Source organism: Panicum virgatum, chromosome 8K, assembly GCF_016808335.1.
Source record: "Panicum virgatum strain AP13 chromosome 8K, P.virgatum_v5, whole genome shotgun sequence".
NCBI lineage: Eukaryota > Viridiplantae > Streptophyta > Magnoliopsida > Poales > Poaceae > Panicum > Panicum virgatum.
In genome coordinates, this window is record NC_053143.1 from 23,074,047 (window position 1) to 23,081,105 (window position 7,059).

At 50.8% G+C, this 7,059-nt stretch overlaps 1 non-coding gene across 1 annotated transcript; it reads right to left on the reverse strand.

Moving 5' to 3' along the window:
• Nucleotides 1-6,389: 6,389 nt before the first annotated feature.
• Nucleotides 6,390-6,498, reverse strand: LOC120646624. The gene has a single exon (XR_005664524.1). It is a non-coding gene; the product is annotated as a small nucleolar RNA R71 (small nucleolar RNA).
• Nucleotides 6,499-7,059: the final 561 nt, after the last annotated feature.

The following is a 7,059-nucleotide window of genomic DNA, read 5'->3' on the forward strand; positions in this document are numbered from 1 at the left end:
CTAACAGTACCAGAGCCCTGGACCTTCTCCTTGTATTCTATTTTCCTGGCACCTGCATCCCTAACCATGTGCTTGACATAACCTTTGCTCATGAATAGAAGCACTAGGACCCTCTAACCTAGCCTATGATCCAGCTAACATAGCATAGTTTAGTTCTTTCTTTTATTATTTCTGTCTTTCTTCCTTTACTCCTCGAAAGTTGGTTATGTGTGTGTCACATTAGCCCGCTATTCTCTTTTATCATGACTTACCCTGTCAGAGCTGTGCCTATTGCTTAATGTGCAATGTCATGATTATTGCTAAGTAAAGTACCTTTACCACTGCCATCCTTTGGGAAAAAAATAAATAATGATACCCAAATAATCTATGGGTGAAATACTATAATGGTATATTTGTGTGCTTGTGGACCTTTCTGTAATCATTAAGTTATGCCACAGATGACATTTCTTGGCGCTGTTGCCGGGGGGAATTAACACACCCCAACAATTGAGTGATGAAATGTCAACAGCTGCCACCACTTTGTAGAGCTTCTTGGTGATGTCGGTCTTTGACAGTGATGACCCCGAATGGTCCCAAGATCTTGAGGGTGCTGTAGGCTTAGAGCACGGCCTCCACAAACTTGGCTAGCATTAGGCACCCAAATATGGCATTGTAGGGCAGGTCGAAATGCACCACGTCGAAGATGATGTTCTCAGTACGGAAGATGTCTAGCCCTCCAAACATGATGGGGGGCTCGATTTGCCCAAGGGGGCCATCTTTATGTCAGTGACGCCTTAGAAGGGCGATGACGGGGTAAGCTTGCACTCACCAACTTGCATCTGCTAGACACCTTGGGAGAGAGCTAGTTTAGGTCCGCTCCCCCATCGATGAGGACCCTTCCTACCCCGAGGTTGCATATTGTGGGTGCAAAGACCATGGGGGGGAGTCCGACTCCTGCCTTTTTGCCGGGGTGGTCATTCTGGTCAAAGATAATCTGCATGCGCAACCACTTCAGGAGCTGGGAGCTTGTTGGTGAGGGGGATGTAGCGTAGATCTCCCTCCAGAGAGCTTGGCCATCCACGAAGAGGGAGGTGCTCTTGCTCCACCAAAGATGGTGGCAGTGGCATGCTGAGGTTCTTGAAAGCCGAGGCCGGCCCCGCTGGGGGCGTACTCGTCTCCACCATTGTGATAGGGGGTTGCCCCCTCCTTGTGGCAATTCTTCGCGAGATTGTTGATGAGCCGACACTCAGTGAGGTCGTGGCGGTCAGTTCGTTGGATCTCACACCATTTGCCAGCCACCTATTTAGCTAGGGCCAGCCTGTTGGCCCCTACCATAGAGTTCCCCTTTGAGGGAGGCTTGTTGCATCGTTCCGCCGCTAGGATAACGGCGATCTTCCTCTTGTTCTTCTTGGCTCTAGGCTTGTTGTGTTCTGGAGACGGGCTGCTCCGGAATGCTGCGGCGCTTGACCTGGCTCTGAGCAGCCTCGGTTTCCCGGGTGCACTTGTCTACTAGGGTGAATAGCTCAGTAACGATCTCAACGTTCTGTGTATCAAGATTCCCCACCAACCATTTTCTAGTGACCCCCTCGCTGAATTCCATGATGATGGCTGCCAGTGAAATGTGGGGTATGGTGTGGTGCACCCAGCTGAAATGCTGGATGTATTGGCGCAGCAATTCACCCTTGCACTGCTGGATGGTGAGGAGGTCGCCGCACATCCCGAATTGGGTGAACGACCAAGAGAAGTTGATGATGAACTGACGACACAGCTCGCCCTAAGACATGACTAACCCAGAGTGACGTTCATCAGGTAGGATCTAGCAGTGCCTCGGAGGGTCACTTGGAAGTAGTTGTCCATAACCTGAGGGACTCCCCTAGCAGCCTGGATGGCTGTGGTGTAGATCTAGAGCAACTCCTCGGGATCGATGGTACCGTCATACTTCTTGGGGAGGTCGGGCCAGAACTTGTTGGGCCAGTCGACTTGCCTTAGATCCATGGTGAAGGCTCGACACTCAGCCCCATAGGGCCCGATGTTGTCATCTTGCAACATGGCGTTGCCACTTCCAGGAGCTCCTGAGAAGGCATGTTCATCCTCAGCCTTTCATTGTTGCTCGCATGCACGCTCAAGGGTAGTATGGGCATCCTCAAGGCCCTTCAACTCGCTGAGCTGAGAACAAAGGTCGGACATCATGCCGGTGCGTGCACGGCTCGGGGTGCACCACCGTGGTTTCCTGTGGGGGGTGCGAGAGCCTCAAGCTCCCAGCTTGGAGCCCGCCTTCTGGACCAGGCTCGTGAGTTCGTCGAGCCACTCTCCTTTAGTGGTCCCAACCTCCCCTCCTTCACATGGGGTGGTGGAGGAGTGCTTGCCAGTAGTGCCGCCCCTAAAGGGACGCTGCCGCGGCCAAGGTTGGTCCAAGCCTGGGTGTTCGGCAGGGCCACTCACCTTCGCGCCTCCATCTGGAACCTAGCGAACTGGACATTAGTGGAGGCGGTGCCTCCAGACTCGGACCTGGGGGTGTTAAGCCGTGGTGGTGCAGTGACAAACGACGCCGGTGCACGGCCGATCGGTGCGAGAGAGGACGAGCCACCAACCCCCGCGCGGGGCGGTGTGCTGGATAGACGACTCCACGGATGTGTGCGCTCGTTGCCACTGTCACCATAAGAATGGTCGGAGCGGCTTGACATAGGGTTTCTTCTAGAGTTTTCCGGCAAAGATGGAGATCCTACATGCCAACACCCCCTACCTATTGTGCCAACTGACGGTGGGTGAGTACCTCTATGACAGGGATTAGTGGATATAGTGGTTTAGACAGGTTCAGGCTGCTCAGGGGCATAATACCCTACGGCCTGTGTATATGTGATTAAGATTCAAGACTGAATCCTTCCCATAGTTCTTCTGGGAAAACTAGGGAAGTGATCCAGCCGAGAAAGGTCTGCCTTTACATGTCATACTACTATCTTATTTATAGTCTATCTTTGGCTTGGCGAGCACACCCTCATGGTGTGAACCTGTCAACCTGTCAGGAGGGGCCTTCGGTCAGGCCCTCCCTGGCGCATCTCGGGGTTCCTACCGAGGCCTCATGAGGCAGTTCTTGTGTCCAACCCTAGGTCTACAACCTCCTGGGGTCTTCCTTCAGCCGCCCCCAGTCTCGCAGCTCGGAGCGTCCCGAGGTGCTTGTGATGTGATGGTGGTGGTAGAAGCTGGCACCACCCCACTGTCCACTACCAGTTTGTTGGGACATGGCTCCGGGGTGCATCACCCTGAGCCGGCCTCTGTCCTATCTGCGGCCAGCCGGCCACGGCTCCTTCGTAATCACACTATTTTTATAGGAAGCCGCACCACCTTTAGGCTCCGCGTCATGGTGGCAGTGCGACGTAGTTAAGGCCCGTGCCGCGGCCTCTCCGCGGCATGGTAAAAACTCCTTTTACCGGGCAATTCCTTCTGGGTGAAGGAGAAGCCTCGCCCAGAGGTGACATGTCATCTGGGCACTAGGCCTTCCTGGGGGTATGTGTCAGATCCGAGGTAGTGGGACTTCTTATAAGCATAGAATATTCTGCAGTATGGGATAGCACATGAATGTACCTTACCATCTTGTAACTACTCGCACAGAAGTAGAACTAGTCGAATAGAAGGAAACTACCCGATAGGCATTGGGAAGGACTCCTATAGTACTCGACTAGGACTTTCCATGTAACCTTATTCCCCAAAACTATATAAGGGCGGGCAGGGATTCCTTCAAAATAACATCCCTCATCAACCATCTAAGGCAATACAATTCACCACACAAGACGTAGGGTATAACACTCTCGGCAGCCCGAACCTATCTAAAGCTTTGTGTTCCTTGCACCATCGCATTTTGATCTCGGCAGTTCCCTGCCTACAATCAACCACCTCGACGAGGCCCACGATCATGACTATTTCTAGGGTCAGGGAAAATGTAAAGAGGCGATGAAGGGAAGCAAACTCTTGACACAAGAATGTATCCTGTGGTATCAGTAAGCACTAAGCCATCCCCAGTCCACGTTGTTGAAGCACTCAATTAAGAGTATCGTTTCTCGGCAACCAAGTCTCTTTCGGGGACCCTTGACTTTCTATGAAGTCTAGGCCACCAAGCCTCTGTTGATGGTGCTTAAGTGCCATTTTCACCCGTCAACTATACTCAATAATAAAGAAAAAATACATGCCTTACTCGCATATTTGTATCACTAACCTTGCTCCACAGTTGTTTTCTTGTTTTGTACATTTCAGATGAGCAGGAGCAGAATAAGACGAAAACACGCAGCAGACGCCATACAACTACGCAGAATATCGCATCCAGCATCACCCATTTACAAGGAGGGCCTAGCTGGTAGAGCAAACGGGCGCGCCACGCATAATGCATATAAGGAAAGATATCAAGGCCCACATGTCAGCCTGCCAGAGAAGGATAAGGACGAGAGGCGGCCAGGTGGAGCCGGCCGACCCCCTGGGTCGGCCGAACCTGGCCGGCCTCCCGTCCAGGTGCATTTCGAGGAGGAGTCGGCCCCAAATCTCCTAATTACCTTCCATACGTGCTTTTGGCGGGAACCGACCTCCACTAGTATAAATAGGGCCCCCTCTCACCCCTCACAGACACACACACTTCATTCCATTCTCTCCAAGAAGGCTCTCCTCTCCCTTGCTCTCTTAGCTAGGTAGTGGAGCTAGGCTAGTTCTCTTTAGCGAGCAAGTCATCCCCGGGGTCGTTGAGCAATCCTCGGCTCGTGGTATGGCTTTGTATCCGACTTGTCAGACTTCTATTTATAATATAGAGTTTTGCCATGGTTGCTTTACTATCTTGATAGTTTATCAATCCATGCTTAGATCGTTCATAAGTTATGATACAGTCTTGGTTAGGCCAGATGATCTGGGTACGGATAGAGGTTCGTTGTGCATTCGGACTTGCTCTAGTGTTTTACTCGTCCATCCGAAGGATGGGAGACCTGCGGGCACTAGAGTAGTGACTTCATACATGAGCGTGGTGCTCGGGTATGCGGGATCCTTCGGATATGACTGTGCTCCACGGTGTGACTGGGGTAGACGGCAGGTGGTGACAGCCCTGTCCATCCGGCGTAACAGCGGTGTTACGTTTAGCGTACTCCCCGACGTTCGAGTTCGGTGTAGGAGTTCATGCAAAGAGGTAACGGGACTTGATGTACTCCGGTGTGGGACCTTCTCCCCGCTATCCCATTTTCCTGGCACCTGCAGTCCTAACCATGATCTAACATGACCCCAGCTTTGGATAGAAGCACTAGGACACCTAACCTAGCCAAAGCTCCAGCTGACTTGATGTAGGATAGAGTAGTTCTTTGTTTTATAGTTTCGCTCCTTTATTTCTTCCTCTTGGTGTGTGGATGTGTGCTGTGTCGCATTACCCTTGTTTATTCTTTATCTGTACTTACCCCTATTAGAGTATTACCTATTGCTTGAGGCACAATGTCATGGTTAATGTCGAGTACAATACCTTTGCCATTGCCGTCCTTTGGGACACAAATAAATGACGATACCCTTACTCTCCGGGTGAAATGCTACAACGGTATATCCGTGTGCTTGCGGATCCATCTGTAATCGTATTGATTATACCACGAGAGTGGCACCCCTTGGGTGCAGTTGCTAGGATGGGTTCGGCGCCCTCATTTCTAATGATTGCACTAAGGACTGCCAACATGCATTTCTGGCGCTGTTGCTAAGGATTAATCATTTCTAGTGATTGCGCTAAGAAATGTCAACAAGCATTTCTGGCGCCGTTGCCGGGGATGGTATGTGAATAAAGATATTGTGCTGATATTAACTTAGACCTTGTACTCAGGATATAGTCTTTACTCTTTCAGGCTAATGTCACTTTATGTCTTCTTTTATTTTTGATTTGAAAAGAAGACAAGGGTAGTGTATGACTGGTTTCTCCCTGCCGGAAAACTACACAGACAATCCAGAGAGGCTCGTGAGAAGGGTACGACCTCGCGTCGTTCCTCCTCACGCTATCCTCCCGGCACAGGAACCCATTTCGGAAGCACCACTCGTTCTTGAGGCTATGGCTAAAAAGACTCTCCGCGAGTTCTCCTTCCCCTCCACCGACAATGTGGCCACTGGCCCCAACATCAATGTCAGGGATGTGAACTTCGAGCTCAAATCAAGCCTCATCAACATGGTGCAGACTAGCCCATTCTGTGGAAAGCCAAATGAGGATGCAAATGCACATTTGCAGAATTTTCTGGAGCTCTGCGACAACGTTGTTATACGGGGTGTCGCTGCTGACGTTGTCAAGCTTCGTCTGTTTCCCTTTTCCCTCCTAGGGAAGGCGAAACAGTAGTTTTATAAAGAAAAGGACATCAACACCTGGGCCAAATGCTCCAAGGCATTCCTCGCAAAATTCTTCCCGCTGGGCAAAACAAATGCCCTACGCGGGAGAATTTCAAGTTTCCAACAGACAGGGATAGAATCCATCCCAGAAGTTTGGAAGAGGCTGCAGGAATACATCCTGGCCTGTCCTCATCATGGCATGGATGAGTGGCTCATCCTGCAAAGCTTCTACAACAGGGTCACAATGACATCTCGAGCCAATATTGATGCCACTGCTGCAGGAGCCTTCCTCGACCTGACCATAGCCAAATCCAAAGCATTGGTCGAGAAGATGGTCTCCAATCAGTGGTGGACCGATGAACGACTCCAACCCCGCACCAAGGGCATGCATACCATCAAGGAGACGGATATGGTCGTTGCCAAACTAGACCTCCTCCTGAAGCATCTCGGCGAAAGGTCCAAATTCAAGCAGCATAGAGAAAACTATGCTCGTGCCATGGAATCGCACTTCACGTGCGAAGTCTGTGGTAATGATGGACACTTGGAGAACGACTGCCCCGAAACTCGTGAAGACTGCGCCTACCTCAACACCAACAACAACAATGGGTACCGTCCACAACAAGGAGGCCAGGGGTGGAACCAGCCACGTCCACCTTTTCAGGGAGGTAATAATTACAACTCTTCTTTCAATTCAAATTTCAATTTAAACCAACCTCCCTTGAGAGAACTTGTTCTTGGCCAAGTTAAAATCAACAAAAATAT